This window comes from Elephantulus edwardii, unplaced genomic scaffold (genome assembly GCF_000299155.1).
Source record: "Elephantulus edwardii isolate Elephantulus edwardi_28Jun2011 unplaced genomic scaffold, EleEdw1.0 scaffold00019, whole genome shotgun sequence".
Classification (NCBI taxonomy): domain Eukaryota; kingdom Metazoa; phylum Chordata; class Mammalia; order Macroscelidea; family Macroscelididae; genus Elephantulus; species Elephantulus edwardii.
Window position 1 is genome coordinate 19,056,691 of NW_006399769.1, and position 11,703 is coordinate 19,068,393.

Here is an 11,703-nt window from a genome sequence, read left to right on the forward strand (position 1 = left end):
CACAATCAACATCCTTAGTACCAGCAGTTAGGAAATCAGGAGACATATTCCACTGGGAAAGTCTACAGTCAAGGACTTTTCCAAATTATTAAGTTGCAATAATGTCAGTTTGAGGACTAAGGTGCCTCTCACTCAGGCCATAGTCTTTCAGATCACTTGCTAGCATCTGAGAGCTGGATAATGGATAAGGATACTAGGAGAATTGTTACCTTTGAGCTGTGGTATTGGAGAATAGTAGTAAACATCTCATGAACTGCCAAAAGAACAAACAAATATGTCTTTGAGAGAGTGCAGACAGAGTGCTTTTGAGGGCTAAGATGATAAAGCTTCATCTCACATACTTCAGGCATGTTACTAGGAGGGACTGTTTCTTGGGGAGAGAGATCATGCTTGGAAAGGTGGAGGGTTGGCAAAGGAGAGGAAGACCCTCAGTCAAGTGGACTGACACAGTGACTGCCGCAATGGACATTAGTGTGTCAGGACGTGTGAGGATGGCACAGGATAGTACACAATTCAGACCTGTTGTTTATAGGGTTTGTTTGTTTGTTTATGAGTTGTACTTGACCTCATAGCACCTGGTTAACAGCAAAACATTCTACAGTATTTGCTGCCACACTACCATCACTGTTGTTTTCTTGTCACTTGGAAATGCCACAGAAATATATCTCTGCTATCCATGTGCCTTCCAAATCTCCCACCAGCGAGTTTTTCCCATTATAGAAACTTAGATCATGCCCAGGAGTTTACAAGGAATATGTAGTTTTCAAGATGTGATTATGTATAACAGGTAGAATGTAGAGATCCGGGAGAAATGCACAATTGTTAATGTATATTCTAGGACCTCTTTATGACCACCTATTCCCCCAAGGAAATAAAGTTCAGATCTGTTGTTTATAGGGTCGCTGTGGGTCATACTCAACTTGACAGCACCTCACAACAACATTTTCTTAAGTGCTCAGAAAAATCTTAGCATAGTAAATTGTCTTGTAAGCTCTGGTACTTGACTTTCCTGTACCATAGATCTCAGATTTCACAGCTAGTAACGTGCATAGTTCCTCTAGTGTTTATAGGGTTTTCCAATGTAGTCATCAATTTAAGGACTAAGGTGTGTCTAATTCAGGCCATAGTCTTTCTAATCACTTGCTATGGAGCTGAGAGCTGAAAAATGAGTAAGGATAACAGAAGAATTGATGCTTTTGAGCTGGGGTGTGGAGAAGAGCACTGAACATCCCTTGGACTACCAAGAGAATAAACTGAATATGTCTTGGAGAGAGTGCAGCTAGAGAACTCCTTGGAGGCAAGAATTATGAGGCTTCACCTCACAGACTTTGGACATGTTGCTTGGAAGGGCTATTCCTTGGAGAGGGACATGATGCTGGGAAGGGTGGAGAGTCAGGAAAGGAGAGAAAGACCTTTAACCATGGATTGACATGGTGACTGCTGCAATGGCCTCTAGTCTGTCAAGAAATATGAGGATGGTACAGGACAGAACAAGGTTCAGATCTTTTGTTCATAAAGTCTCTGTGAGTTGTACTTGATGATACCTAACAACAACAACGTGGATTGTAATGACACTTGCCTTACAGTTCTATCTTCTTGTTATTTGATGTCATTGAGTTAACTATGACTCATAGCAACCCTATAAACAACAGATAGGACCTGGGCCTATCCTTCAAACCTCATGATCTCTGATATGTTCAAGCTCATTGTTGCAGTCTCTGTGCCAATCCCACCTGCTGCTCTTCCAATCCATCTTGAGGGTCTTCCTCTCTTTTGCTGACTAGCTGTCTTTCCAGCACAATGTCTTTTTTTACCCTCCAAGAACTAGTTCCATCAACAGCATGCTCAAAATACCTGAGATGAAGTTTCAGCATCCTCACCTCTAAGAAGCAGCCTGGTTGTACTTCCTCTAAGACATTGTTCTTTTGGCATCCTATAGGGTATTTGGTACTCTTCAAAGCCTCAACTCAAAGGCATCAAGTCTTATTCAAATTTCCCTATTCATTGTCCAACTTTCAGAGGCATATGAAGCAATTGAAAATACCATGGCTTGGATAAGATACACCTTAGTCTTTCAACTGATATCCTTACTCTTAAGAATTTTGGAGAGGTGCTTAACAGCAGATTTTCTCAATGCTACAAGTCTTTCAATTTCTTGACTTCTACTAGTATGAATGTTGATTGTACATCCAAACAAAATGAAATCTTTGACAACTTCAATATTTTCTCCTTCTCTTATGATGCTGCCTATTGCCCAGTGATGAAAAATTTTTTCCTTGATGTTGATATTATAACCCATACTTGTAATCTTTGTAATTTTTTGTAATTGCAATCTTTGTGTTTCTTCTGAAACAAGATTCTGTCATTTGCATAATGCAAATTGTTGAAGAATCTTCCTCTGATCTTGCTGCCACATGTCGTCATATAGTCAAGCTACTAGAATGACTACCACTGCTTTAAAAAAAAAAAGACTGACACGTTTGGTAGGATCAGAGAGAAAAAGGGAACTTGGCAACGAGGATGGCAAAAGCTGCTGCGGTAAGCCACAGTAAGTTGCAGTATGTATAGGCTGTGCCATTCTCATATCAGCTTTGCTTTCCATCCAGAAAACATCAAAAGATGAGGTGTTCTCCATATATAGAAGATTTACGTCTCACCACCAACAACAGGTGACCACAGAAGGAAGAAGAATCAGTGTACCAAAAAGAATTGACTGACCGACATGGAACTATTTCAGGAAGTGATGTATGATGAGAACCAATGGTAATGAAGGAAGAAGTTCAAGTTGCACTGAAGACATTGTCCAAAAATTAAGGCCACAGAATTGATGGGATACCAACTGATATGTTTCAACAAACAGAGGCAGCCTTGATATGCTCACTAGGCTGTGCCAGCAGTCTAGAAGAGATTCATGTTTGTTCTCATTCCCTATAAAGGTGACCCAACAGAATGTGGAAATTGTTGAATGGCATCATTAATATCATATGCAAGTAAAATCTTGCTGAAGGTTATTCAAAACTGGCTAGAACAGTATACTTGAAATTCAAGCCTGATTTGGAAGAGGCCGTGACATCAAGGATATCATTGTTGATGTCAGATGGCTCTTAACTGAAAGCAAAGAACACTAGTAGGATGGTATTTTTATGCTTTATTGACTATACAAAGGCACTTAACTGTGTGGATCACAACAAATTTTGGTTAGCATAGAACACTTAATTGTGTTCATGTGAAACTTATACCTAGACCAAGAAGCTGTTCTCTGAACACAGCAAGGGAACACTGCATGGTTTAAAATCAAGAAAGACGTGCATCACGGCTGTATCCTTGTTCCATATCTACTCAATCTGTATGTTAAACTAATGATTTGGAGGGTTGGACTTTATGAAGAAGAATGTGGCATCAGGATCAGATGCCTGTTGATGAGATAGACTGATCAACAATTTACATAGTGCAGATAACACAACTTTGCTCACTAAAAATGAAGAAAGTCTGACGCACTTGCTAGAGAAGATCAATGACTATAGTCTACTATATGAATTACATCTCAATATCAACAAAAGTCCTCACCACTACCACTACTAGCCCAATCTGGTAGCCTAGAGATAAGAAGCCATGCTGCAATCCCAAAGGCAGCAGCAGTTTTAATCTACCAGTTGCTCTGTGGGAGAAGGATGGACAATCTCCTGTATCTCTGAAAACCCACTGAGGGTCAGCTATTTGTTGGTTTTTACTCAAGGGCACACAATACAACTTAAATGGAGAAAGGATTGAAATGGAAACTATTTAATCTTATCAATCAACATCAAGAAATCAAAAGACTTGTTGCACTAGAGCAATGTGCTATGAAGGACCTCTCCAAAGGTCTAAGGAACAACAATATCAGCTTAACGGGTTTGGGTTAGGGTTAGAATTAGGGTTAGGGCCATTCTATCTCCCCCACCCCCAATTACTTGCTATACATCTAAATATTGGACAATGACTAAGGATAATAGGAGAATCAATGCCTTTGATTTGTGGTTTTGGAGAAGAGTATTCAATGCCCCATTGACTGCCAGAGAAGAAACAAATATGCCTTGGAGAAAGTGTAATCAGGGTGCCCCTCAGAGGCAAGAATGGTGAAACTTACATAAATTCGGCATGTTGTAAGAAGGGGCCAGAACTTGGAAAAGGACATCATGCTTGATAAAGTGAGGGGTCGGTGAAAGAAGGGAAGATCCTGAAAAAAAATTGACACAGCCACTTAACAATGGACTCAATTGTGTCAGGGATGATGAGGATGGCACAGGAAAAGGCAGGGTATAGATTTGCTATTCATATGGTTTCAATAGGTCGCGGGGGATTCCAGACACCTAAGAACAACAAAAACAACAACCACAAACAGATGCCTTTCTCACTCTAGAGAAGATCCACTAAACTTAGTACTGTTCACTTCTCTTGCCTGTCAGTGGCAATTCTCACTGGAGGGAATTTGCTAGTCCTCTCCGAATCGTTTTGACTAGTTCTAGGTATGTATGTATGTATGTACGTATGTATGTATGTAAGTAAGTATTGATTGGGAACTCTGGTGACCTAGAGGCAAAAAAGCTGGGATGCAATCCCAAAAGTCATAAGGCTCAAATCCACCAGCTGCTCCTCCGGATAAGAACGGGCAATCTCCTCTCTTGGGATTAACTGTCTCTAAAAACCTGCAAAGGGTCAGCTATGCGGCAGTTCAGACTCAAGGGTACATAACATCAACGCACAATTTCTACATAGATAAAGGAACCTAGCACGGTTGGTTGCTGCTATGAGTTGGAATTACTATTGTTAGTGAAGGAAGTGATCTTTGTAACAGCCAGCTGACAGATCTTTTTTCTCTGATGAATGATAGTGGTTCAGATGGCCAACTTCCCTCCGCCCCAGTAACAGCAGAGCTTCCAACAGGAGATTTAACACCTGGTGTCACTCTCTAAGGATCGGCAAGATTCTCCTGTGCAATTTCCTGCCTCTGAAAACACGCTTCCGACTCGACGGTATACAGCAACGATCACTCTCTAAGATCCAGTGGATTCCAGTTCATGAGGACACTGCCCATCGGTTTTCAAGGCTACAAATCTTTAAGGAAGGAGACTGCTCATCTTTCTCCCCAGAGCTGCTTGTGGATTGAAAATACTGGCCTTTCAGCAATTCAAGGCCTATTTCACTGAGCCTCTCTGAATGAATGGATGAATAGGAGCAGATTTAGGGATGATTTATGTCTCCAGGCCTCGTGGACTCTTGCCACTTACTGAACTGATAATATCCGCATTTCCCAGACAGCTTCCCGGGTTCCTGTTGAGTTAATGGATCCAGGTGCAAGCACGGCGGCACGCGCCAAGGGACTCTGGGCACAACTAACTGCTCCCTCCCTTTTCCTGGGCGGACCTCTCCTTCCACCAAGCAGTCCGCGGTCCACGCGGTCCTTTGGGGTTTCTCTAGCCCAATGACACTCTCTGAAGAAGGCGCCAATTTCTCCAACCCGGAACCAGTGCGAATGGCGTGGACGCAGAAAAAGGCGGAGTCCGCGGGGAAAACGAAACCGAGAGCGCACAGTTCAGGCTGTGCTGAGCATCGGTGGACGCGGCGGTGTGCGGTGAGCGGTGAGCGGGGCCGTGGGGCCAGCGTGGGGATGTAGGGCCGCCGCGGGCTGTAAGGGGCAGCGCAGGGTGTTAGGGTCAGTGCAGGGGAATAGGGCCAGCGTGGGGGTGTTGGCGCCAGTGCAGGGGTATAGGACCAGCGTAGGAGTATAGGGGTCAGTGGCGGGGGTGTGGGGTGGGGGTAATTTGGTCTAGGGCAGCTGCGCGAATGAGCGCACACCAATCTGAGGTCCCCAATAGGACCCCAGAGCCCGCGCTCCGCTCCATCGGGAGAGCTGTCAGCGCCCCGCTACTGAGGGAGCTGCAGAGCCTTTTCTGGATCTGGGGAAATAATCGTGGATCCCGAGGCTTCTTAGCAAGTGGTGAAGGGGTTTATGCCTGGGCAAGTCCAGGGGCACCTAACTCAGGCAATCTGCAGGTGTTACTGCTCTTGTGGCTCCCTAGCTGTTCATCTCTGTATTGGGGGCTGGGATCAGCCCCTGGGCGCTATATCACTGGAGGCCTCTGGTGGAGCTTGGTGGGAACTGAAAAGCCATTCTTTTTTTGAGAAGAATTTCTGGTTAAGTGACACCAGCTCCCAGGAGGGGGGAAGAGGATGAGGAGGGGTGTCTGTCAAGTCATAGGGAGATCTGAATTAGCCACAGATGGGCTGATAAGTGGGAACTCTGGTGGCCTAGTGGATGAGAAGTTGTGCTACCAACCTAGAGGCATGCCATTGGAATCCACTAATTGCTCCGTGAGAGAACTAGTGCAAGTTACTGCCTCTGAAAATGCACTGGAGGGTCAGCTATGATTCAACTCTGACCCAAGTCACAGAACATGTTACAAATCCAGGGTCAAAAATCTATTATCTAGACAGTGATCTTATAGCCCTGCCCCCACCTTTTTCCATTCCCTCTTCTCAGCACCTCAGAGTGTTCCTGTGACAACCAGGTACTACTGACTCTCCTTCCTACCTTCAGGCTTTGTCTGGGCCCTGCAAAAAGACTCCTTGCTCCCTCCGCTCGCTCAGCCTCTTTGTTGCAAATTACTGCCTCTGGGTCTTGGCACGCTTTGTTCTTCCTTCCCTTCCCCATTACCTGAACCGCATCCCCATTACCTGAACCGGCTAAGTCATAGGTAGCTTCATCCCCTACTTTCTTGAAGGTAACTTATCAGAATGCCCTTCCCTGAACACTGTAAAAACAAGTGCACTTTGCTCTCTCTTCCCGTTTCTCTGTTACTCTTAATCTCTGATGTCCCTTACTCTGCTTTGATTTTCATTTAGCCCAGTGAAAAGTTGTTACGTTTTGTCAGGGTTAGCTCCCCAGAGGGACAGCCCTTCAGGTTTAGTATTAGCCAAAAGACGACTATAGCGGAAGGAAAAACTGACATATTGACAGACTAAAAGATGTTGTGTGATTGTTGTTATGCACCCTTGAGTTGCACCCACTGGTAGCTGAACCTCCAGCAAGTCTTCAAATGGCCAGGAGAAGACTGCCCATCTTTCTCCCCAGTGGATCAGTTGGTGGATTTGAACTTCTTGCCTTTGGATTGACAGCACAACTCTTTATCTACTAGGCAGTATACTAGAACTTCCTAAAACACATTGTTGTTGTTGTTGTTGTTATGTGCCTTTGAGTTGGAACAGACTCATAACTGGCCCTCCATGTTTTCAGAGGCTGTAATTCTCATGAGAGGAGATTGATTGTCCATCTTTCTCTGGCTAAAAGACATTGTTGTCATTGTTGTTAGGTGCCATCCAGTCGAATATGACTCACAGCGACCCTATGAACAGACCTGCGCTGTATCCTATCCTATCCCAACCCCATAGTCTCTGACACACTTGAGCCCATTGCTACAGTCACTATGTAAATCCAACCTGGTTTAGGGTCTTTCTTTCCTTCACCATCCCTCCATCCTTCTAAGTGTGATTTTCTCTCCAAGGAACAGTCTCTCCTACAACATGCCCAAAATACGTGAGACAAAGCTTTGCCATCCTTGCCTCCAAAGAACACTCTGGCTGCACCTTCTCTTTTTTTCTTTTGGCAGTCCGTATTCAGTACTCTCCAGGAACACAGTTCAGAGGCATTCGGTCTTCTGTCATTGTTGTTCATAGTTCAGCTCTCAGCAGCTTAGCAAATGATTGAAAAGATCATGATCTGAATTAGGTGCACCTTCATCCACAAACTAACTTCATTGCTCCTCAAAAATTTGGAGAAGTCCCTGACTTAAGATTTCCCAAAGCAGTGCATCTCCAGATATTCAGACTGCTTATATCAGTGTATTGGTTGTGGATACAAGTAAGATGAAGTCCTTGACAGTTTCAATCTTTCCTCCATGTTCCAGGAAATTAAAAGCAGAATTGCACTGAAAAAATCTGCTGTCAGTGACCTCTCCAAAGTACTGAAGAGCAACATTGTCAGTCTGGAGACTAAATTATGCCTGATCCAGGTCATAATCTTTGCAGTTACTTGCTATGCATGAGAAAGCTGGACAATGACTAGGGATAATAAAAGGAGAATTGATGCCTTTGAGCTGTGATGCTGGAGAAGAGTGTTGAGGGCGCATAACAACAACAACATTATGATGTTGCCTCTTGGTCCAGTAGTAAGAATTTTTTCATTCTTGATGTTGAGATGCAGTTCATATTGAAGTCTGTACTCTGTCATCTTCTGCAGCAAGTACTTCAAGTTCTCACTTTCAGCAAGCAAGATTGTATCATCTGCATGTTGTTATTGTTGTTGTTGTTATGTGCCATCGAGTTGCCCCCTTGTACAATAGCTCTGAACTCTTCCCTATCCTGAGCCAGTGTCACTGACTCTGACGTACCTAATCCATTGCCCCAGTTACCATGTCAATCCCTCTATCTCATCCAGGGTCTTCCTCTCCTGCACTGTCCCTCCACCCTGCCAAGCATGATATCCTCCTCCAAGGACTGGTCCTTCCTGAACATATGCCCAGAAAATATGAGATGGAGTTTCAAATTCCTTACCTCCAATGAGTAACTTGGTTTCACCCTCTCCAAAACAGACTTTTTTGTTCTCCTGGAGGTCCATGGTATGTTCGATACTCTTCTTCAGCACCACAATTAAAAGGCATCAGTTCTTCTATTATCCTTAGTCATTGTCCAGCTTTCTGATACTGATGGTTATTGATGAGGCTTCCTCTAATTCTGGACTCTAGCTCAGTGTGCAGATTGAATATGTTTAGAGAAAAGATACAACCCTGATGCACACCTTTCTTAATTTTTTTTTTCAAGGGGTTTCTCATCAATATAAGGAGCAGATGTAACATGGGGGTGGCCGAGTCTGATTTCTCCTTGCTTCATAAAGGGAAACTGTCCCCAACAATAATATCCATAGTACTAAACAAATAGATACATGATCAGACATGCTCGCCCATATGCTCCTTCACCTATTTCTTTTTTTTTAAAATTTTAAACCATGTTGTTCCCTTCTTCTGTTTGCACAAGTTCTTCATCTAAGTATAGGTTTTATCTTTTCTAAATCTAGCTTGAATTTCTAACAGTTCTATATCTATGAACTGTTCTAGCCATTTTTTAATGATCTTCAACATCATTTTGCTTCTGTGTGAGATTAATGATAATATTTTAATAGTGATAGTTTAATGATAATTTCCACATTCTGTTGGATCACTTCTCTTAGGTATTACAGTCTCTCAACATGGATCTCTTCCACTCAATCGACCAGGCAACTGTCCTCCAAATTTCCTGGCATAGACTGTTGAGCATGTCCAGGGCTGCATGTATCATTTGAAACATTTCTGCTGATTTCCCATCTATTCTTGGAGCCTTGTTTTTTGCCAGTATCATCAGTGCAGCTTGAACTTCTTCCTTCCCTACCATTGGCTCGTGATCATTTGGTAATTCAGAAATATTTCAGAGTCAACCAGTTCTTTTTGGTACCATGTATTCCCTCTATCTTCTTTTGACACTTCTTAGATCCTTCAAGGTTTTGCCCATAGCCTCTCTAAGCATTGTAACTTGAGGCTTGAATTTGTGTTTCCATTCTTTCAGCTTGAGAAATGCCAAGTGAGTTTTTCCCTTTTTATTTTCCAGTTCTAGGTTTCTGCACTTTCCATTAGAGTAATTTGCTTTGTCTCCTTGAGATTCCCTTTGAAATCTTCTCTTTGCCTCTTTTTTATTTCAGCATCTTCTCCCTTTGTTTTGGCTTCTCAGCTCTGTATAGTGCAATTTTAAGAGTCTCTTCTGACATCCCTTTTGGTAATATTCTTTCTCCTCTATCTTTCTAATGACTTTTTTTTCTCTTCATGGATAATATTGTTGTTATCTCACAACTCTTCTTGTGTTCAATCGTTGGTTTTCAATCCCTCAAACCTATTCTTAAGATGATTTTTAAATCCAAGTTGGATACATTCAAGGTCTTATTTTTGTTCTAGTGGACTCTTTTTCATTTTCTTCAGCCTCAATTTGAACTTGCACATGAGCAGCTGATGGTCTGTTCTGCGGTCAGCACCAGGCCTGGTTACTGAGCTTCTCCAATGATTCCTTCTATATATGTAATCAGTCTGATTCGTATGCAGTCCATTTGTCGAGGTCCAGTGTACAGTTACTGATTCTGGTTTTTAAAAAGATATTTATGAAAATAAATTTGTGATGAATAAATCATTGAATGTACAAAATTCTGTCCTCATATTTCTGACCTCGTTTCTGTCACCAAGTCTATACTTTCTGACTACCTTTCCTTTTTCCCTGTTTTCAGCTTTTGCATTCCAGTCACCAGTTATTATTAACACATCTTGGTTTCATACTGAGTTGATTCCAGACTGCAAAATTTTATAAATATCTTCAATTTCCTCTTCTTTGGCATTAGCACATATATTTAAATAATAGTATTCTTAGCATATATTTAAATAATAGTATTATCAGGTCTTCCTTGTATGCATATGGGTTCAGGATAGAACTTGAAATTGTCTTTTTAACTATGAGTACAACACCATTCTTACTCTGTTTTTCATTTCTGGCATAGTGTACCATGTGATTGCCTGATTCAAAGTGGCCTAAGGCAGACCATCTCATCTCACTAATGCCTACAATGTTGATAATCATGCATTCCATTTAATTTTTCACAACCTGTAGTTTTCTAACATTCATACTTCATGCATTCCATGTTCCAGCTATTGAAGGATGTTTGTAGCTGTTTTTCCTTCTACGAACAGGAAAAGCTGTGTTGCAATTGTCCAGGGGAGGTAGAATGGACCATAAGAAATTTCACTTTCTTATGCATTGGAGGAAGTAACTATTTTATACTCTTACAGAAACAACACCCAGACATATGGTTAGGTTAAACATTACACAAGCTGATGAAAAAATACTAACATCACATGATGCTTAGTCTAAAGGAAAAACCATTACATCCTTAATCTATATCTAGTTCAGTTATTCAGTCTGTATGCTGAGAAAATCATTCAAGAAACTGGACTCAGTGAAGAAGAATATGACATCAGGATCAGAAGAAGACTTATCAACAACCTGCGTTATGTAGATGATACAGTATTGCTAGCTCAAAGTCAGGAGGACTTGAAACACTTGCTACAGAAGATCAAAGACTATATACAGCCTTCAATATGGATTTCATGTCAACATCAAGAAAACAAAAATCCTCACTGTTGGGCTGATAGGTAACATCATATCATGATACATGATGTCAACAATTTCATCTTGGTACCAACAGTCAAGAAATCAAAAGGCTACGCCGCATTGAAAAACAAGGAATTCATGCAATATTATTCAAAACGGGTCACCCTGTAGGACATTATGCTGAGTGAAATAAATCAGTCACACACACAAAAAAGAAAGAGATATCTCAGTCACAAAAGGACAAATACTGCATGGTCCCACTGTTGTAGAATGAGGCTGACATCAGGGTCGGGGTAAGACTGAGAAAAACTGGATGAATTATGTATACTGTATTGAAACAGATGAGGGAAAGAACAGATTAGAGGCGATATATGATTGAGTATTATGGTTAGCACAGGAATCCAGAATTAAGGTTACATAGAGAAGTGTACTTGGGGAGGGGGTTGGGGGGAAGGGATGGGGGAATTGTATACCAATGAAGGAATT